The 23,155-nt window shown below is 43.8% G+C and overlaps 1 protein-coding gene across 1 annotated transcript in view; it reads left to right on the forward strand.

The window, feature by feature from the left end:
• Positions 1 to 9,351: 9,351 nt before the first annotated feature.
• Positions 9,352 to 23,155, forward strand: part of LOC139567527 (axin-2-like) — a 90,597-nt gene continuing 76,793 nt past the window's right edge. Inside the window, exons 1-2 of the mRNA XM_071388856.1 lie at positions 9,352 to 10,080; positions 20,780 to 20,992. The gene's annotated coding sequence lies outside the window, so the exon portion shown is untranslated. The remainder of the gene's footprint in view (positions 10,081 to 20,779; positions 20,993 to 23,155) is intronic.

Consider the following 23,155-nt stretch of genomic DNA (forward strand, 5'->3'; position numbering starts at 1 on the left):
AACGGAATTGTTTTGTATGAGCGTATGAAATTACAAACATCCCCCCAGAATGCCTCAGTAATTATTTCAAAAAAAGCATCCTGTTTTGAATAATGCTGGTTATGAAAGAAACGGCACACTCTCGTAAACAACAACAGCCCCTTGGTAAGGCACAGTCTTCACTATTAAAGTGGTCCTTATAGTAACTCAACATGGTTTCAATCATATAACACTGGGGGTGTTATGAGATGGTCCATGAAGCTGCACTCTTAGGAAAAAGGGTTCCAAAAGGGTTCTTTGCAGAGGGATAGGGTTCTACCAAGAACCATTTTGATCAGAAGAACCCTTTTAGGCAGACAAGGGTTCTTGGTAAGGCAAAGGGTTCTACCTAGAACCTTTAACATCCTAAGAACCGGTTTTGGAAGAAAGGGTTCTTTGATGATTCTTTGGACGGCAAGAAGGGTTCTACATACATTAGAACCATATATACTATTTCCCAGCATGCTCTATTGCAGGGAGAGTCTCAGAATTGTTTGTTTTACTGTCATATCTGTGTTTTTGCATGTACATTGATTGGTTGATTACTTGTGTGCTACACAAATATAAATAACATCTAAATGAATCCAATCTATTAGTAATTTGATTTATTATACCCGTTACTGAGATGGTTGCTCCAGTTTAGATGACTGAGGTAGTCTCAGTTTTCAATCTTCCCTGGCAGTCATTCTGAATGCAGGTTGTGGGTGATTATTAATTCCACTTGTTGGATATCCTAACTCTGGCTGGATTCCAATAGGAATTACAAATCACTTTACATGCCAGCATAATGTGAGTTGCAGGCCTGGCGTGGCCTGTAAATCAGGAGATTCCTAACACCACTCTGTTAAGGTATAACTACGCCCTCAAAGAATGCATTATGATACATGCAATGTATTGTCATAAATAATTACATTTTAAAGGCTAATAAAACTGGTGGAACTCTCCAAAGACCAAAGGTTTCTCGGTAAAACCCTTCATAGAGGGTTCTAGGTAGAACCATATATAGGGGATTGTTTGAAGAACCCTACCTAGTGGGTTTTAGATAGAACTCTCTGCAAAGGGTTCTACCCAGCACCAAAAAGGGTTCCACTATGTGGACAAACCAAAGAGTCCTGTATGGTTCTACTTAGCACTTTTTTTCTCAGAGTGCAGCTAGCTAGCACCAGCTTAATAATTGTGTGTGTGTGTGTGTGTGTGTGTGTGTGTGTGTGTGTGTGTGTGTGTGTGTGTGTGTGTGTGTGTGTGTGTGTGTGTGTGTGTGTGTGTGTGTGTGTGTGTGTGTGTGTGTGTGTGTGTGTGTGTGTGTGTGTGTGTGTGGAAGAGATTGAAATTAGCAAGGAAATGAGCAGTAAAAGAACATGTCCTTCTTTAACCTTGAACAAATCTACTTCGAAAACAAAAGTATACACCTCACACTCATGGTTATGGGATAAAAAGAAAAGAAGACAACTGTACCATGTCAACCTTTATTTAACAAGGCAAGTCAGTTTAGAACAAATTCAAATTTTACAATGACAGCCTACCCCGGCCAAACCCTGGGTAAAAAAAATGAGAACGTTTATTAATTCTGAAAAATATGTATAACATTCCACCCATGAGGCCACTAGGTCATTTGACTGCAGGAAAGAGCTACTTTCAGACAGTAGGAGCATGTTCTTTGAAACACTTCTTTTCAGTGGCCATTTTACTTTCCAGGACACCAAAGCTCTCCCCAGCTGCTACAGTACCTCACAAAGTAACATATAATGACATTTAATGATAGAAAAGGTTATTAATCAAACACCAAATACTGTACACTGTTAACTGTATTATTACTATTGCACTTTGAATTGAATAAATACTCTTAAGATGTAAAGTTCTCAGTTTAGAGGACCTGCGTCGTTCTGGTACCCGTTCCTACCAACATTTCTGCTTATAAATCGATCTGACTCAGTAGTATATTTTTTGGAGCCTGTGTGACTTAGAATGTGAAATCTGAAACCACTTGAAGCTGGGATGTCCCTTCTACCATTTCATTCGCTCTTCTGACTGTCCATCAACTCCTAGCTGAACCCTATTGTATATCACAGCCACTGACAGAGCACATGCCTGTCATACTTACATCATAGCACAGGGGGATAGAGTGGTTTCATCACTGTAGCACATTCAGAGATCCATTTATTAGCCATTCATTTGAAATGATTCGTAGATTTCAAACAAAAAACACGTTCTGTTTGTCATAGACGGACAACATTGATAGGAGATGAAAGGTACGTTTCTGACGAGTCCAGGAAGCCGCGCTAGAGCACAGTGAGATGTTCACAGTGATGGGGGCAGACGTTTGGATCAAGAGAGACCTTTTCTCTAACACTAAACATACAAATATGTATTTTACACTTTTAAGGAAGGTGAAATCTTATAGTTGGTCGTTTTATATTTTGATTATACTATATTTAGAAAGCATATCAGTCATTTCACGCCTGATACAGTTTTGTTGAATAGGAAATACATGATATCAAATATTTCCTATTTGTATCCTTTTGTATCATATTTGTACTGTGTACTTGAGCTTGTGTCCTCAAAAGTGACTACACCTCAGCAATTTATAACATGTTTTACCAGAAAGGTGAGATTTGAACCTTTCTTTGAAGATAACTACTTCTAGTTATTGTTACTGGCCCTCTCGTGATAAATAATTACTTTTGGGGGGATTACGTAGATTACATTTTCGATTACATTTAATTACATGTAACTGTTTTTAACTGCCTCCACATATCAAAAGAGTATTCAGCATTAGTTCTGCCACATAATATTGGGCCCTATGGTGTCCATTGCATAGGCGCCAAGACTAATTCCAAATTCACACGTTCTCCTGGCTCTCCAGGTGTTCCACAGTCTCTTCCTCCACAGTGACAGAGACACGACAAACACCATGTCGCCGCAACTGAAATAGGTCAACAACAACAAAAGAAGAAACGATAGGTGAATTACTCATTCTTTTTCATGGACTTTGTAGATGGAAGAAGCGGATGCCGACGTAGAGAGATCAAACAGTGCCCCGTGAGAAACAAGTGTAAACTGCAACTGGGAGAGCTGAGAAGACTGACTTGTTCAATAGGTTAGTGGTGCTCCAACATCATAGCTGGCAGTTACTCCTTTTTGGAACTTACCCACTGATAAAATGTCATCACACTGTTGTTACATTGGTAAAGTCATGATATCATGGCTACCCGTAATCACACTGTTGTTACATTGGTAAAGTCATGATATCATGGCTACCCGTCATCACACTGTTGTTACATTGGTAAAGTCATGATATCATGGCTACCCGTCATCACACTGTTGTTACATTGGTAAAGTCATGATATCATGGCTACCCGTCATCACACTGTTGTTACATTGGTAAAGTCATGATATCATGGCTACCCGTCATCACACTGTTGTTACATTGGTAAAGTCATGATATCATGGCTACCCGTCATCACACTGTTGTTACATTGGTAAAGTCATGATATCATGGCTACCCGTCATCACACTGTTGTTACATTGGTAAAGTCATGATATCATGGCTACCCGTCCATACCGCTCCGGCCAACTGTAGTTTCTTCCCCACAATGAGTCTGGATTTGACTCCCTCCCTGATGACTTCTGCAATGGGAACACATTCTGATTGTTCTGATTGGTCCCAGAATCCAAAGGGTTGGGCTAGAGCTGGCCATCATGATGAAGTTATCAACTTTGGTTAGATTTGTTGGACGCGATCCAATCGCTGATTCATTTGTTTTGTACAGCGCCCCTCATTTTGAACTCCTGAAAACTACTTCAAGGATGGCAGTTTCAGACAATGCATATAGCAATCGATAGAACAGGGGAATTCAATTTAGGGTGAGCTTTTTGTACAAACTAATTTGGCCTTATTTACTTATACAATTAACTTGTCCCAACGTTGTCATGTGGCAATGTAATGGTAACACTTAAATTGGATAGTCCATCTGTAGATGTTACTGACAGGCTACAGATATGCTGTTGAACCGATGCTAATAGTCTACAGATGGTTTGTAGGCTGACTACCTTATTGAAAATTATGAGATATTCTGATGTTGACTGATAGTATGTAGAGCGTCTACTGATAAAGTGTTACCCTGTTTATACGTATCTGTTATTTTACGTCTTGCCCCGCAACTGTCACTCAGGTTGTCTGACAGAGAGACAGCTGAGCAATGTATTTGTAATGGATACTCAGGGAGATAAAGGTGTAGATTTACGCACAGAGCGCGGCAGGTGTTTATTTCGCCTTCGCAGAAGGCAGGAATCTTGGTCACAGGCAGGCAATGGTCATACACAGGTAGGCAAACCGGCAGGTGAATCAAAACTAAGACTGAAGGCTATAACTGGTTCTCACAAACGAGCTAGGAAAAGGCTTAGTAGAGTCAAAACGAACAATACCTCACAAAGGCACAAACAGAATGAACTTAACTAAATAAGGAGCTGATGAGACCAGGTGAGTAACTAACACAGGTGAAATCAATAAACTAAAATGAAAGACAGGGCTACGTTCAGGAACACAAAGAAACAGGGCTACGTTCAAGAACACAAAGGAAACAGGGCTACGTTCAAGAACACAAAGAAATAGGGCTACGTTCAAGAACACAAAGAAACAGAACATAAGTTTGACCAAGAAAATAAATGCAGAACCTTACAGTATTTGTCTATCTACACATCAGCTCAAGACGCCGGCTGCTACAGAGTTCGTTCCCGTTGAGCGTACGTTTACCACGCAGTGTCAAATAGATCAAGTGGTGAGATCTCAATCTAAACCTCAAAAGCAGTTGTGAAAATCGATGAAAAATCCGCATTCCTTTGGACGAGTTGGAGTCGAGAGATCGGCATGTCTTAGGAGACGGCTGAGAATTGCATGTCTCACTTATTCTCCATTCATTATTGCAGTATCTCTGGATCACGAATCAAAACTCAACTAATAATCTTTTCCACTGGGTTTTTACTTAAACATGTAAAGCCTCAGATTTGGTGCAGGCTGACTTAAATATGAGGGGAAATAGGATTTCTGGAGACTGCGAAGGCTTAGTCCAATAATTATCATACAGTACATATAATTCACCCAAGTTTCAAAATATATGAGACGCATTACATCCCAACTTATCAATCACTTTATCTTGATTGGTAATCGCAACTCATTTCATTGTATGATTGAAACGTATCATGTTGATAATGATGTGTAATTGGTGGAAAAAGACATTCTTCTGTTTGGCCAAATGGTTCTTTGATGGTGGTACAATTGCAATTAAAGTCCTTACCTGGACATTATCTCAATGTCTGCGTGGTTTTGAGAAATACACTGCTCCAATCCTATTAGATGAATTCCATTAACCGTTCACTTCCATTCGCTTCAGGGCGAGGTTGCCCTGGCAACAACTCAATACCTGTAGGCCAATTTGGCTGATGGCATCCATTTTGAACTACACATTCTCAATCAAATGTAGCAATTTCCCTAGAATATTATAGCTTCCTTCAAGGTTACCAGCTACCAGCAGAGAGAGAGAGAGAATGCCATTTCAGTTGTGGCTGTCATTTTAGCCATGCTGAAATGAGTGAAACGACACATTCCGAAAAGTAGAAAATGAGGGACTGCCTTCGATGGGAAGCGTCCATCAAGGATAGAGAGACTTAATGAGCGTCAGATCTGTGGCAGCTGTAATTTCTGGTCGAATTCCTGGGTAATAAGTGTGTTAAAAGTCGTGACTGAATTCCAGTCGAGGAGAGTGTCGGACATGTTTGATCCAGTTTGCGGGTATAAACCCAAACAGAATCATTCCATTATTCAAACACACACGATGCAAACAGCATTCTAAGAAATACTTAGAAATCTCATGTTTGTGTAGATGTAAGGTTTAACTTCATCTTACCCACAAGGTCTATTTATTCAAATCAGCACATACGAATACACGATTAATCACGAAAGGCATGCTTTAGATACAGTAAATCAACTGCCAGTGACTAATATCATCACATCTCCCAATCCCACAGACCGAAACGTAACCATTAATACGTCACCTGTACAATGTCATACTTCCCTGTCATTTGTGGGCCGTCACTCATTATAGCCACTTACCAAATGAGCCTCTGCCATTTCCTTTTCATCCCAGACCCAACGTGACCTAGCCGGGCCCTTGTAAATTCTCATCCCATCTGGCTTTGCCTCAAGCAGACGTCCAAGTGTCCATATTTAATCGCCTCTGTCAAAATGGCCTCCCGTCATCATGCAGCAGTCAGTCGCTCTGAGGTAGAGCAGACCCAGTCTACATCCTAAATGGCTTCCTTATTCCCTATATAGTGCACTACTTTTGACCAGGGACAATAGGACTCTGTTCAAAAGTAGTGCACTATATATGGAATAGGGTGCTACTTAGGACAGAGTCTGAGGGAGACATTCCAGTCTGAGCGGCCCTCCTTGCAACACGAGGAAATGAGATTGTGTCAGGACTATTTCGGAGGGCGCTTTGAAGTCTTATTTTACACCGCCTCAGGGGGGACTGCAGCACAGAGAGGTAGGGGTATCAGCTAAAACATCTGAAATGCCCCGGAACCCAAAATACTTTATCCGTCTGATACATACACCACGTAGGTGGTCAGAGTGCTCGAGAGAAGCAGGGAGAAGTAACACAGAGGCTTTAAGATCATATGTCACTTACTGTGTGCCACTGGTTCCCTTGATTTCACATGGTGTTTCATCTTATTATTCATCTTATTACACCAGTATGATATCTACCTAGGGAGTAATTCAAAGAAGGTGATGACGAGAGATGTTTCACTTGCTGTGTTGTTCACTTACATGCGGGCGTCCTGAACCAAATGTAAACATTCCGTTGTGATCGGAATCATTTTCAAGCATGAATTATTCATGAGATATTGTTCTCAAAGTCTGCAGGCCAGAGAGAGATGTTCAAGGGTAAATATAATAATGATAAGAAGAAACACGTCTCAGTGTCGCTGGAAAACATGGGTGTATTCTTAAAAAATAGAGAAAGGTTTAGGCCTAGAAGAGCTGGTGGGAGTTGTCTCATCTATGAGTCTACCAAGTTGTTGTTTTTTCAACTACTTTTTTTTTTTTACACATAGTATATGTAATATTGTGTTTCAGGTTATGGCGGCAATTGTTTTGGAAGGAGGTATACAATGATGTCAATATGTGACTCTCAAGGACAACAAGCCTTTGTCCCAACAACATACGACATTGACCTGACATTCAGAGGCCATTAATGGGGGTAGGAGACACACACACACACACATCCAGGAGCCTCTGTTGCAATCAGGCAGACCTGACAGTGACCAATTGATGCTCTCTTCACAGTAACAATAAAAGCTGAATTCCACACACACACACACACACGCACACACACATACACACACACACACACACACAACAGAGAGGTAGAGACTCCCTGGTGTGGATGGTGGATACCCTGGCCCCCCTCCCCTGCTGCGTCCAGAGCAGGCTTCCAGGCGAGAGGACATCCCGTGGTGCCGTTTGAGTCTCCTTGCCAGCTCCAGACAACTTCACTATCCCTGCCCTAGCAGGGGGCAGTAATCACATCAGGGCCCCCTGACAAGAGGCATTCAATTCGGCTTCGGGCCCCTTAAGAGTCTGGCACCCAGCAGTCCTCTCTTCTCTCTACAGCGTGGTGACGTTACAATGAAATGGTTGTGTTTTTTACCGCTGTCTAAATGTATTTGGAGACAGATTTACGATTCCGTGTCACCGGGCGAAATCTGAATTGGCAGAATCGAGCATTGCTGCCAGCCCCGGTTCTTCTAGATGTGTGAATGATGGAATGAGTGGGCTTTTATATTCGCACTATGGTGAATTCCAAACACGATCAAACCCCTCTTTTGTCGGCTAGGACTGAGGAACAGTAATGAATAGACTTTATGGATCTCAGGAGGTTCTCATGGTGTCAGGTGGAATTTCCGTAAACATTAGCGAGTTATGGTCGTACTCGAAATAGTTCTAGTATTTTCCTTGACTTTAGATGAATGCGTGTAGACGATAAAGGATGAGACATTCCATACGATTCTGTGACAACAGGGTCATGGTTAAGGTTGGTTCTGTGGCTTAGCTGGACACAGGTCGGTCCCCTCTTGCATCCCTAAAAACAGTGGGGCGGTGGTCTTAAAAAAAAAAGGATGCTACCGCTTTAAGAGGTACATCCACTGTCCCTCGCCACACTCGATACTTTTTTGCCAGCTCCTACTGTCAGCAGCATTATGCATTTTTTTTCCAGTTGTCTTGAGTGTGCAGGTTAGTGTGTGTCTGTCTGCATGCGCGTGTTTGTGTCAGTTTTGCAATGATGTGTTGACCAGCGTCTCCAGGTATACTTTGCATCTAAGCACGGCTGGTGACTCGTTGTTTACGTTTTTCGAAAAGCCTGACCACCGTTCCCCGCTCGTCATATTCAGAGAATGATATGCTTTCGCCAAAAGCCCAGGACAACAAGGAATACTTGGGGCATCTTTTTTCTTATACCCGAAATCCACCAAAACTGAGGAAAAACGCTAGTGACTGTTTTAAGCAGCTTTGTGGCCTGCACTGTCGCATAGGCTTCATGGGGAGCCAGGCTTCCTGCAGCTACGCCTTCATTCATCACCTTACTTTCAATGGCCGCCGCGCCGCCTCTAGGCTAGCGGACCAGGTAGGGTGCCGTGCTAGCACAATGTAGGGGGATTAGTATCAAAGCAGCTCGGGCGAGGCCCTGCGTCCCGGGCCGCCATTCAGCCCTAGCATGGGAGCCATAGCTGAGAAGCGCTGCGGGAGCAGCCAAGGTCATCGTGGAGGGAGACTGGGAAAGGAACCCTGGGAACCAGCCGTCTCCCCCTGCTAATCAGAGAGCTAGCCAGGCTAGCAGCACAGCAGGTGTCTCGCCCGCTAAATGTACATCTGTTTGGACCGCGGATAGCGTGGCTGACAACGAGATAATGCCCCAATGGCTTTACTTTTTCCTTTCTCTCTTCTTTCTCTAGTCTCCTTTTCTCTGTTCTTTCTTCTTTTTTTGTTTCGCTCTTTTGCTTTATTTGGCTTGGTTTCCTTGGGGTTTTCTTTCTTTCTTTCTCCATCTTTTCTTTTTGGTTGTTTCTACCGAAAGCACCAAATGTATGCTTACTTATCAGACTTATGCATTCTAACCGAATGCTTTGCACTTGACTGGAAATCAGTCCCAAGTTATTAAAGAGAGATTTGGGGGGAGACTGAAATGTTCGGGAGGATCCCAGCATGGGAACACCAATTTGGGAGGGGGGGGGGGGGGGGGGGGGTATAGAGACTGAAGAAGAGGAACTTTTTTCAAGTTTCTTTTTAACACAAGATATACAGCCACTGTAATGGTTCCATGGAAATTATAAGCGCTATTGAATAATCCCCTGTATTATAACCAAGTTCAATGATGCAATCTCATAGAGAGAACTGGGTTACAGGTGAAAGTAGCTGGTTGTGGAGTTTTTGGCTCCTTCTTTTCTCCACCGAGTGATTGAAGCGTGTATGAATGATTATAGGCATCATTTAAAGCCGATTGGGCATCCTGGGGAGCGAGGACTAGGACTAAGGAACTCCGATGGGACTGCTGGCTTCAGACCCAGTAGCACATTGGCCTAGGAACTTTCAAAGAGCAGACCGACCAGGAAATTAGCAACGAGGTTGGCAAAGAAAACAAGAAATGAGGTAACGATGATGTAGAAATAAACTACCGTTGACATCTTCCGTTCTGAGTCAAGAAGGCAGCCATGTTTTTTTTCACCCCTCCACCCCTGTTGGGATATTGGCAAGTTGTCATGACGACAGGGATGTTCTGCTGATGAAGTCTCGCTCCTCGTTGTCCAATCAGATCGCGGAGTCTAAATCTGCAGTATGAAACAGGAGAGGACGCACCTATTCCAGTTGCACAATGCCGAGAAGGACAGCCCGATCCTGGACCACCTACGGACGGAATGGACGATTTGGGGGAGGCAGTCAATGGAGCCGCCATGGTTCAACAAAACACAACCCAGCGGGGGACGAGGATGAGGGGCTGCCAGGTAGGGGGTCCAATATCGTGTCTGATGCTGTTCATGTCACAATTCATCATTGCTATCAATACGATGGTCAAAGCGTTGTTTACAATTCTTTTCATGATCGACTTATGTAAAAATACAGATACTGGGCGGTCACTGTGTATCGCTATGAGTATTGGCGGGAATGTTTTTGTGGAAGTATTGTTTCTGGTGGGGGTTTTTCAGGTGTACTTTTTCCAAATTCGTAAACCACTCCTGCAGGTGGTTTTACGGATGCGAATGGAAAAAGAAAACAAATGTGTTTTATAAAACCGGGTAAAAACTTTACACAATTCTGTATGTGTTGGTTTCACTGTGGGTTGTAAAGCTATAGTATAATAGGCTAATATGCAGAAACCACAGGTAGCCAAATTAACAGAAAACTATCCCAGTGAAGTGCGATTCAGGCCTTTTATTCAGAATCCTGGGCTACATTTTCCTACTATTTTACGTCTTTGGGCTGTCTTCAAAACTGGCCAGCCAAAGCTGAGCTGTTTATAGCCTTGTAAAAGATGGAGCGCTTAGGCGGGGTGCCCTCTGTTTTTCTCTGAGCACTGCAGGTAGCCATTGCGGTCATCATCCTTTTAAAACACGCCTCGTATTCTTCTTATTAAATCACAGCTGCCCACAATTAAATATCGGCCGCCTTGGAGGATTTGAAATGGGTTTGGAATACGGACTTGGTCATAAGACGATAACAATTTGCTACTCTCTCCATAACCAGGTCTGTTTAGCACCATACCACCCGACCTCCCCCCTCCTCGTCTTCCCCCCTTCCATCCCCAATCCCTCCATCATGGGATCTCTGTGGGAAGCCATTTGTCAGACTGACTCTTCAAACCTCCAAATGAAATGGATATTGTCAGCATGGAGAAACCATCTTTATTGGATCCTGGCTGGATATCTGTGGATCTATTGTTTTATTTTTAATAATTTTCTATATATTTTATCAATTTTCTCCCCAATTTTGGGGTATCCAATTGGTAGTTACAGTCTTGTCTCATCGCTGCAACTCCCGTACGGACTCGGGAGAGGCAAAGGTCAAGAGCCGTGCGTCCTCCGAAGCCCACCCAACCAAGCCGCACTGCTTCTTGACACAATACCCACTTAACCTGGAAGCCAGACGCACCAATGTATCGGAGGAAACACCGTGCACCTGGCGACCGTGTCAGCGTGCACTGCGCCCAGCCCACCACAGGAGTTGCGTGCACTGCGCGATGGGACAAGGACATGCCTGCCAGCCAAACCCTCCCCTAACCCGGACGACGCTGGGCCAAATGTGCGGCGCCCCATGGTTCTCCCGGTCGCGTCCGGCTGCGACAGAGCCTGGACTCGAACCCACAATATCTAGTGGCACAGTTAGCACTGCAATACAGTGCCTTAGACCACTGTGCCACCCGGGAGGCCCGATATATTTTTATGTTGTGTTCTTGGACAGTTTTGCGAATGGCGGTGGCTCCACACTGAGATAGTTCTCTGAAGTGGGTGAGAGCTTAGTAGCACATCGTTCCAGGAAATTACAGACTGCCATTTCAGGAACCACTTGTGATTTGACACACATTTTAAATCCTGGTGCTTTCCACTGATAGCCGAAATGTTGAACATTTTGGACCACGTAACCCCATTCTTTAAGTTCTTCAAAATGTCTCTTAAATGCTTTCAAATTATTGATAGATTGACTAGCAAGAACATCTTGTGACTGAAATGATTGTAGAGCACCTGTTCCCTATACGTTTTTAAAGTTTGAAGGCCTCATTGCTGGTAAGATAGAGCAAGGGTATAACTTTCTTTTCCAATTCAGCATTTCTAAAAAGTGTGTTTTAAGTCTAAGTCACTTTAAGCTTATCTTCCAAGCCTATTCTCTTCAGCCTCGCAACAAGACACATCATAACAGCATGAGGCTAAGTCTAAGCTGGTCAGTTGGACCTCCGGTTGGAGATACTGAGGCCATTTGGATAGGGGAGATAACTGCAATGATGGGAAGTTGGTTTTGGAGAAATAGCCACAAAGCCATAGCTATCACTCTGAGCTGATTGCTGGATTATTATGTCGTTTTAAATAGCAATCACTGTCGCCAAGGCCAAAGACAGAAAAACATGCTTCAACCTTGATTCAACCCCCATTCAGGTTTCATTCAGCCTCCATTCAACCTATTAACAGTTTAAAAATAGTTCCATCCACCAGTGATTGACACATAACCTTGAACAGTAGCGGGGAGATACAACAGAGCAAGTTGTAGATGTCATTTTGTAAACGAAAGCATGCTGGCCAGTAGTTGAAACTCATGTCCAGAATGGTTGCTATTCCATTGAAGAATTGCTTACTCATTGTTATTCCTGTTTCAGGAAATGGGTTTTCAATTGCTTTGATGCCATGTGCCACGTGTAAGAGGTTTGGTCCCTCGACGTTAATAAGCACTGACAGCAGTCTCTTACGATGGACGTTTCACAATGGTCTTAAAGGCTTCGAACTCTGGGCAGCAGGTCAATCGCAACACGCTGAGGGGTTTTTACCAGGAAACCCATATAGGGGAAAGACCAGAGGTGTCTTATGATGCAGATTAGTAACACTAGGTTTGTGAGATTTGAGGTCAGATGTGGTGAGCAGCACTCCACAGCATGTACCTCATGACTTTGGGTCTGAGGAGGAAGTGAGTTGTTTTTAGACATTTCCTGATTTATGCACCAGTGTCCCCCTTTAGCAATAAAGAATGGTATGTCCCGGCCAGAACCAAGATCTTATGGAAAATATGGAGTCAATATGCATTTCAGTTATCCACCACAAACCTCCTCATAAGGCAAATGCCTTTGGTTTGGGGAGTGTGAGATATTTGTACCCGTTTTACTCCCTAAGCCTTAGACCATAAGGCTTATGAATCCAAGCCTAGATGAAGCTGTCAAAAAGCCACAAAACTCTGAGAAAACCAGCGCAACCTGTTTGGAATTCCTTAATTTGCATCACGTAATCATGCGATGTTGTCATCTGGATAAATCAACACTTGAACCATCTGAAGAGGACGGATTATAAGCAGCCATTTCCCAGTCTGTCATCAATCGCCATGGACGCCATGTGTCAGTAAATGTCATCTTGAGGTTGATTGGACCACCCAGAGGTCAGCCCATTAAAGGCCATGCTGTTTTCATTCAGAACTTCCAGCGCTGCAGCTCGACCATGTTTCCCCCACCCCACTCCACGGTTCCCCCCAGCTAACCCACATAAAGACCTCTGATCTAGGGCTGGGGTCCCCGTAAATTACTGTGTTTAAAGGAACCCGAACATGATCAGAAAGACCTAGGGTCCCCAGAGCAATGGGAAGCAATGGGAACATCGTGTTCCATACAGTTAGTGTACATTCCTCCCTGGAACGAACCGTAACACGAACACTTCAGATGATGTCAGTGATACCAGGGCACCTTGAAGGAGTTGGTTGGCTTCAGAGCCCCTGGCTTGACCTATGCCTGATGCATCTTGCACGTGGAGATTGCAGGGCAGGAGTTCTTCTGGCTCGCTAATTGTTCATCATTTGAATGCATATGATATTTCTAGTTCATTTAATAGAGAGAGAGACCACAGACGAAGCTCAGAGAGAGCATGGCCAGAGCAACTATGTGCAATGTGTCCACGTTGTTGACATGCAGACATAAAGAGAAAGACTGCAAACAGGTTTGAACACCAAGAGGCTGTCCAGACTCTCCTGACAGGGGAGGAGGAGATGGTGATGGTTGCCTCTTTAAGGCATGTTTCTCCTGTCAACTAATGGCTGCCAACAGCGCTGTGGTGTCCATTTGTGGTGTCCAGTTCGGTGAAGAGACAAATTACTGACACCACAAAGACAGGAGCTACTAGACACTAGTAGCTACAATTGACCAGTGGTGTACCTGCATGTTACACCAATCGTTATTCCAGGGAAAGGCTAGAGAATTGTACTTTGTTTAAAACTGATGCATTGGTCCAACGAGAGCTCAAATTCACCTACACCCTAATATATAAGAATTTAAAAAAATATTTCCTGCATGTATAGAAAACTAAATCAAAAGGTAGTGAATTTAAAAAAAAAAAGTCAAATGTAATGAAATCGGCTTTCCTTTATCTAGTCAGAATGTAATATTATGCTCTTTGTTCATATCCAGTTGGTCTGGGACTGCTCAGGACAGGCAGATGATGAGATAATGGATACACTCTTATTTCTGACGAGACTAGATCTAGGATGACACAGTTCAAGATAAAGAGCTCCCGTCCCTAGCAGCCAATTTAGACCGTAGAATTACAAAGGGAATTGTGCCTCGCCAATGTGACGTGTGAAATCCAATACCATTTGTGACAAATGGGAGATGTCTTGCCTAATACACTACTTCTACTTCGTGAATAATTTTCATTGCCAGAGCAGACTAGAGGGATCTGAATGTTTCTTTTTCGAGTACTTGCATGTCAGTGTAACACATATTTTAGTTGATTAATGTTATTTTAATTCCCCATCCCTCTTGCTCATCAATATTCCTTTAATGCTCCATGACAGTTTCAATCTCTTTATTGTAAAAATAACAATTTGAATACTTACATTCCTGCTTCAGTTACTAGCATGTTATTAGGCTAATTGGCGGCCCATAGCTGTGTAACGACTATAAGTTAGTTATAGAACAGGTGCCTCTCTCTCTCTCTCTCTCTCGATCTCGCTCTCCCCCCCCCCCCCGACATATGTTGAAACATTGGCATGTAACTACCACCAATAAGGGCCATTCTTGAGCAGCATCAGACGTCTCTCCACCCACTTGATATGAATCGTGAATAATTCAAAACTGCCTCAACTAGGAGGATACTACATGGTTCCATGTTTAGGGAACCTCTGCCTTTGTTATATGGACGGATGAATTCAGTTTATTGTTTAAAATAAGACATTAGAGGTAGTGGTGAATGGTGATGACACCTGGTATACTACCCCATAGTCATGTTCCAGTTGTCATACCATCATTTACAACAGAGACTATAGCTGCATCCTATTCCCTACATAGTGCACTACTTCTGACCAGAGCCCTTCGGGGAACTGAGTGAATTGAGTGTAATTTGGCATGCAGCGTAGCTTTAGGGGTGCAGGGTTCAGCCATTATAACACTTTATCGAATGACAAGTGGGGTTTTAATGAAGTGTCGAGCTGTCCAGGCGACGTGATACACAAAGAGTGGCGGCCATTTTGAATGACCGAAGACAGGGTGGAGAAGAAAAAGAAACAGTGGTCTATAGGGAGGCCATTCCCTGAGGTCTGACCTAATGACAGCTTCCTGTCTGTCTCTCTGCCTTGCCTCACACATCTGAGAGAGGGAGGGGGAGAGAACATCTGTGGGGCTCTGGACCAATGCTTCAGTTAAAAGGAGGGATGGGGGGGGGGGGCTGCATGGCGGATGGATTGCTTTTCATTTAGTTCGCGATGGTGCCCATTGGTTTTAATTATGGCTGCCTCTTTCAAGTTGGAAAGAGGCACGGTTCAAAAATCAGTGCTGTCCTTTTCTTGTGTTTTCCCTTTGTGTCTTTGTGACTGGGTGGGGAGGGGGGATGGGGACATATGTCTGTGTTTTGGTGTGTGTTTATAAATGCTGTGCACGTGTGTGTATGAGCGCAGATGCTTGTGTAAGGAAGGGGCGGATGGGGTTTTGTGCACCATACATGTGTGTATGAGTGTGTGTATCCGTGCGTGTGTGTATGAGGGTGTGTATCCGTGCGTGTGTGTAAATACATGTGTATATGCGTGTGTGGGTCTGTCTTATTTCCCCAGCACAGCTGCAATAGGAATAGATTGATGTGAAACCCAAGCCGGCACTTTAAAGGCAAAAGGCTGGACAGACGTGGTCTTGGTACCAGATGGGGGTTTGTAATGAAAAGAGTAATCCCTACCCAGGCATCACTTCCATCAATCCAGTACTACAAAGTGATTTATAGAGAGGTTTCACAAGAAATCCCCCCCGCTCTCTCTCTCTCCCTTTCCCTCTCCCTCTCTCTCTCTCTTTCTCTTTCTGTCTCTCTCTGTCTCGCAAGACTTGCAAATGTAGCATTAGCTAATATTCACAGAGCAGCTCGCCTTTTTATGCACCAGGGCCCTTCTCTGATTGAGCTCCAGTTGATGCATTGCAAATGAGTTGCAGCGCCACAGCTAGCAAGTAAAACAGGCAATGCCTCTGATTTGTATTAAATGTACACTACCGTTCAAAAGTTTGGGGTCACTTAGAAATATCCTTGTTTTTGAAAGAAAAGCACATTTGTTGTCCATTAAAATAACATCAAATTAATCCGAAATACAGTGTAGACATTGTTAATGTTGTAAATGACTATAGTAGCTGGAAAGGGCAGATTTTTTTATGGAATATCTACATAGGCGTACAGAGGCCCATTATCAGCAACCATCACTCAAGTGTTCCAACGGCACGTTGTGTTAGCTAATCCAAGTTTATCATTTTAAAAGGCTAATTTATCAGAAAACCCTTTTGCAATTATGTTAGCACAGCTGAAAACTGTTGTCCTGATTAAAGAAGCAATTAAACTGGCCTTCTTTAGACTAGTTGAGTATCTGGAGCATCAGCATTTGTGGGTTTGATTACAGGCTCAAAATGGCCAGTAACAAAGACGTTTCTTCTGAAACTCATCAGTCTATTCTCTCTCTCTCTCTCTCTCTCTCTCTCTCTCTCTCTCTCTCTCTCTCTCTCTCTCTCTTTCTCTCTCTCTCTTCTTTTCTTTGCCCTTTTCTTCTCTTAATTCCACTCCCCAGCCATAAAACTGTCCTTTTTTTGCCACAGTTCCTCGTTATTACAAAGATGCAGCAAATTGGACACGGAATTAAGGGAGTGGCAGCCTTGCAAATGTGTTAAGAAACATCATTTTCATTCCTCATGTATACAAGGCTCTTCCTCCCTCTCTGATTCCACACTCCCCCCTCTCGTTCTCCAACTCTCTCTTCTTCTCCCCCTCCCTTTCTCAGTAAATCTATCTTTCTCTTTCCCCGTCCGGCCCTCTCTCTATTTCTCCCTCTCGACATACCTCTTTCTCTGTCTCTTTCACTCCCATGCTCTCTTGACATATCCATCTCTCCCCCCCCCCCCCCCCTCTCCCTCTTTTAGTAATAGTGTATGTTTAGCTCGTTCTAAGCAACTCTATGCAGGGAGTATGGGGAGGGAGATTTCTCCGGCGTAGATTTACATCACATTTGCACAATATGTCAAGAATTCAACATGCATTACCATGTGGTGGAGCGAATAGGGTTTGACGTAGCGGAATGTTTAAAGTGGTGGTAAATGCAGTATATGAGGTTCTTATGGGACTTTGAAGACAGTGATGTCTAAGGGAACACCTGAGTCTATTGGAGACAATGGCGTGTGTTGCCTCTCTCCATTCTCAGCAGCTTCCATCAAAATCAAAGCATTGGGAAGGCAGATACCCTCCAAACCTGAGAATACATGTTGGAATTCATTTCCAGCTCTTACTGAGAAAACAAGCTCTAACTGTGAAGACAAAACTTCCTGCTTTCTCTTCCTCTTTTAGGAAGATAACTTCCATGTCCTCTTCCCCTCTTCCTCTTCTCCTCTTCCTCTCTTCCCCTATCATGGAGAGTGTCTCCAAACACAAGTATTCCTGAATCCCCGACGGTGAAATCCGAGGTGCCTTGATGCTCATTGGAGCTCTGGGTTTGGTTTAGAGGGAGGTTTGGCTTGGCCCTCCTCCAGGTGGGAGAACTGGGGTGTAAACAGTTTACAGATCTATGTGTGTGTGTGTCTGGGTCTGGCAGGTTGGAGGAAGGCTGGGGCTAAGCCTGGAGGAATGTAACCTGAACACTACTTCACAGGGGGAGCAGGAGTACGAAGAGGCATTCATGCATATTGTCTGGCTTACAGGAAACGACCCTCCATGTTCAAGGGGAACCACGTAAACGGCTGATGTAGGCAGTCAGGGGGTTCTGTCGGCCTGTCGGAATGACTTGGCTCTGGGCCGCCGGAGGAGGAGGCTCTGGGCTTACATGGTTAGGTTAGACCAGGTTCCAAAGAGGTAGTGTGTGTGTGCGTGTGTGTGTGTGCGTGTGTGCGTGCATCCCATTCCATGTGTCTGTAAAACTGTTAGGGGCGGACTCAGCATTGTGCATGTTTAAAGTCACCACAGTCACGTGACCTTTACTGCATAATAAGCAGGAAGCCATAAGCAGGAAGCCGCTGCCTAGATCAGCTAGCTGGCTTCAATGCAGGAAGGAAAATCAGGTGTTGGAAACAAAGAGGTTGGAGGAGGAGAGAGACGTGTATCTCCAAGGACACATACCACCCAGCAGATCAAAACACCCAGAGGACACGATTGATGGGAAGCCACGCTAGCGAGCTAGCTGCTGTATGGTTGAGGTTGAAAGCAGTGGAGGCTACAGCCAACACGTGATAGAATTCCTAATGCTGTCCCTGTCTGTCAGTTAATTGAAGCCGTGTGTCTCTCCCAAGGGATAGTTGGGGTGTCTTTGTAGTATATCTTTGTCCTATTGTGTGCTTAGCTAATTATTTTCCTCAGTAACTTCAACAAAAATACTGTCGTTATTTTCATTTTTATCTTGTTTTGCGGTAGTCTTAGTCTAGCTACTGATGTTTGACAAAGTTTATATCAAACCATATTCATTTACATGATTATGGTATCTTGTAAAAAACAATGTTTTTCTATAAATGTTTTTGTCAACGTCGGTTCACTTGGTCACATGGGAATCGATAACACCATCTCCATTGGTTGGACAAATTATTCAATGTAGATTTTAGCGCAAAGAGTGTTCATCATATATCCTTTGATTTATGACAATTAACTATATATGTGCACCAGCGCAATCACGCTGCACACACAGTTTGAAGAAGCGGTAGCGGGGCTGCCCGCTAGTCAAGTCATCCCTCTAACACGTCCCCTTCCTCAGAGACGGGAAGAAAGTCACTCTGTCATTGTGTCTGTCTGAGGACGTACAGGGTCTAAGTCAAAACATACACAGCTGACAGTCTTAAAGACCATGTGAATATCTGAGTCAAAACATACACAGCTGACAGTCTTAAAGACCATGTGAATATCTGAGTCAAAACATACACAGCTGACAGACTTAAAGACCATGTGAATATCTGCGAAAAATGTTATTGATTCATATGATAGAATGTTCCCATTTCAGTTTTGTTGTTTTATATAGCAGCGACCCGCTTGGACAGTTATGTGCCTGTGTTCGGATGTGCTGCTGTTCTGTGGTAATTAGGACCCATTTATCCGTTTGCTCTGGGTTTCACGGGGTCCAGCATGCCAGTATCCCTGCTGTCTGCCAGTCAAGTGAATACCTGAAATGTGTTAGTGCCAGGAGTCCTTGTGGTTGGTGGAACGGGGGGGGAGGGGGGCAGGGCAGGGCAGGGGGTTGGGCACTGCAAGTTATAAGACCAGGCTTTTTCTTTGTTCTCTCTCTTTTCTTGTGTAACTTGTTGCGTTTCTTTAAGGGTTTGTTTGGTGTGGGCTACGGCCAGACAGTAGCCTGTGAAAGTTTGGGTTCAATAAACCGTTTTCATTTGAGAACTCAAGAACGGTGTTAATTGAAGCTCTCAGACAAATGGACTTAAACAATGCTTCATAGAACGATAAATAGGCCTTTATACTCGGGCTAAGGAGCACTTGGAACACTTGAAAATGCAATGTTCTCTCACCGCAGTTCACAACCATGAAGCAAACCGATTTCTATAGTTGTCCGGCATTTCTTCTTTATGGAACTCCTATCTCCGCTAACCAAATGAATGGTTATGGCTTTGAAGAGGAAATGGCACGCATTCCTCCATAATCGTAAGAGGTATTTACATATGCTCTCTAAATAATTATGTGGCAACGCCGGAGCGTCCAATGAATTTTTCACAAAAGCACTTTCTATTATTTACATTCCTAAAATGTAATGTGGTTTACTTCTGCAACTGGACGCCCGAATCAAAGCATTCATTCTGGGAGGGAGTCGGCACCACACACACAAAACAAAAAAGTTCAAAGCCGTAGAGAGGTCAAGCATAGGGGTCAGTCTCTCTCGGAGCCTTTCACTGCCTGCATGAATACATAACCGCCAATTGACTTTCTAATGGGGGGGCCTGATAAAATATGCAGTTTAATAACTGCTATCAATGGGTCCTTTTTCGTTTCCACCCATCTCGTTTTAGTCCATCAGCATCTAAGCGACGCTGCTGATTGAATAATGAAGAGCTGCCGGCTCCCTTTGGGACCCTCTGGCCCAGCTTTTCACCTCTGAAATTCAAAATGGCAGCCCACTTCTTCTCATGCATAAAAGGGCCTTGATATTTCCTCTGATCGGATCAAAGCGTTGACCTGTGTTGCCGGGTGACCTTTCCAATCCCTTGCCGAAAACCGTTGAATGGGGGGGGGGGGGGGGGGGGGGATCCTGGCTCATGGCGGACTCTGGGGAATTGCGCGGTGGCGTCTGCTGCTGTCATCTTAGGCCTTGTCTATTTGATGTGACCTTTCACCCTCGACCACTGTGGCGATCATGAGGGAGATCCGACTAACGCCCTAAGCAGGGTCTGAATAATAAACGATCTCAGAATATTATCTACCTGGATATATGTCCCCAATGCTCCCTGTGGAGCTAAGATGTGTCCAAAGGTTCTTTCATTATACTAACCTCAAGGGGGATGTGCTCTCTTCCTTTGTCTTTCAGGCTATGGCACAAAGGACCACTCTAATGTTGACCCATGGAAAGGAGCTGTCAGAAGATTGGAAGCGGTCCAGTGTGGGCCAATGGGAGTGGGTTCTGTCTGGAGAGGCTTGTCAAGGAACCAGGCTTGCGTCTGGATGACAATGGGACAAGGGGACATCTGGACCAGTCGAAGACGGACTTTTTCTGTTCAGACCAACATGGACCATCTTGAAAGTGAGAGGCATGAAGATGTGATGTTCTCCCTTTAGTGTCCTCCATTTAGTTTTTTATCTCACTGTCCAATCACCCTTTAGGCCCTGCTCCAAGACTCATTATGGAGAGCATGACTTGGCATGTTGTAATGTATGTTGTCAACATGTTGATGTAGCGTGAGTGTTATTGTTCATATTCAGCTCATTATTGGCTTGTAAAGTTGATTTTTTTTCTCACTTTTGTTCTTCATGTGAACCTTTATTTTCATTTCATTTTCATCATTCTAACCAATTTTGTCAGTGAATGTTACTTTGTGGCGGCTATTCTTCGAAGTTTGTTTAATTCTCTGTCAATGGTAGACCCCGGACCCTGTGTGCAAACTCCACAGTCCTCCAGGGCTGAACATACCCTCTCAGCTGTGTAGGAGGTCGATATTCTGACGTCTCCACGCTGCAAACTAGGCCTGAGCCTCTGAGGATTTGGCAGGGGCGAGACAGGCACGGCAGTAGGGTTGGACTGGGTTTAGGCAGACCATGAGGAATGTTGAGATCTGTTGGCCACCGATGTGACATAACCCCTCACTTCCTAATCAATGTACCGTTACTATGACACATCTGGTTATAAAGGGGTTATAAAGAGGTAAAACAATTGCTGCTCTAATTACATTGGTAATCAGTTTAAAATAGCAATAACGCACCTTGGGGGTTTGTGATATATGGCCAATATACCACAGCTAAGGGCTCTATCCAGGCACTCCTTGTTGCGTCGTGCATAAGAACAGTCCTTAGCAGTGGTATATTGGCCATATTCAACACCTCCTCGGGCCTTACTGCTTTAATATAGTTATCTATAACTACCAGCATATGTACCTATGCTATGACATGTCTATTTATAAAGGTCTATTTATAAACCCTTTATAAACAGTCCATAACAGTCATGATTACCTTGCAGCTTTGTGAATAAAAAGGAAATTGATTTGTGTGGCATTTATCAGGAATCATGGTCTTGATTGGTTCCCATCAAAGCCATTGTCCTTTCAATGGAACTAATGTGCCTGTGTCGCCAAGTCCTCTCAATACATCTGCACGGTATTATTGTCGTCTGGGAATGTCTCGAAATCCAGACTTCATTTAGGTCCATATGTATACCGTACAGCCGACCCCTCCCATCCTGAATGTCTGTAATGGATATTATATGTACATAACCTAATGCATATAAATGCACAGAGTGATATTTCACAGTTTCACTATTTCAAGCACTTTAAGTCCTAATGTTTGTTTGAACACCGTGTCAAATGATCAAATGTTTTCTTACTCGTTATCCATTCATTTCAAAGGTAAAAGTTTCGACAAGGGCACAGTAACGTGGCGATACTGACGACACCACAGTGGTACAACTGCCTGTGATGCTTGTAATACTTAGAGCTGAATCTACACTTGAGCATGTCAAATGTGCCAGGTTAAAGCTCTCACAATCCCAGTTTCCCGAAATAGGTGCAAAATTTATCCTGGTATTTCAGTAAGGACATGTCTCAAATGGCACCCTATTTCCTATGTAGTGCACTACTTTTGACCAGGGCCCATAAGGTTCTGGTCAAAAATAGTGCACTTTATAGGGAATAGGGTGCCATTTGGTATGCACACCAGGAGGCCCTATTTTTCTGGTGGGTTGTGCTGCTGCTCCATAACGCGTGGCTGGAGTTCTCCTAAGCTGATCTGTAGTCCTCATTCCTCTGGTGTCAGCACTTCTTAAAGTGGGCTGCCGGAGCCTCAGCACTTTCCCCGAAGCCGAGAAAAAAAGTGGAGAAAATCCGGTTAAATCCACACAACTCTGGAATGCATTTTCATTAACAGGCGTTTGTTTGAAGGGATTGTGTGGTCGAGGGAGAGCGAATATCAGAAGAGATCAGATTGAATGGCTGATTGCTACGTACTGTAGTCGGAGAAGTAATGTTAGAGAGAGGAGGGCGAGAGAGGAGAGAAATGACCTGACCAAGACACATTCATTTGGCTGCCTGGTTGCTAACAAGGTGTTAGAACTTGTCACACTCGTCATAATAACTGGACCAAAGCGCAGCGTGATCTGGGTTCCACATATTTTTATTACTAGGTGAAACTCACAGCAAAACAAATAAAGAATGAACGAACCGTGATGACAATGCAGTGCGAATCAGGCAACTAAACA

The sequence above is a fragment of the Salvelinus alpinus genome, chromosome 2 (assembly GCF_045679555.1).
Source record: "Salvelinus alpinus chromosome 2, SLU_Salpinus.1, whole genome shotgun sequence".
NCBI lineage: Eukaryota > Metazoa > Chordata > Actinopteri > Salmoniformes > Salmonidae > Salvelinus > Salvelinus alpinus.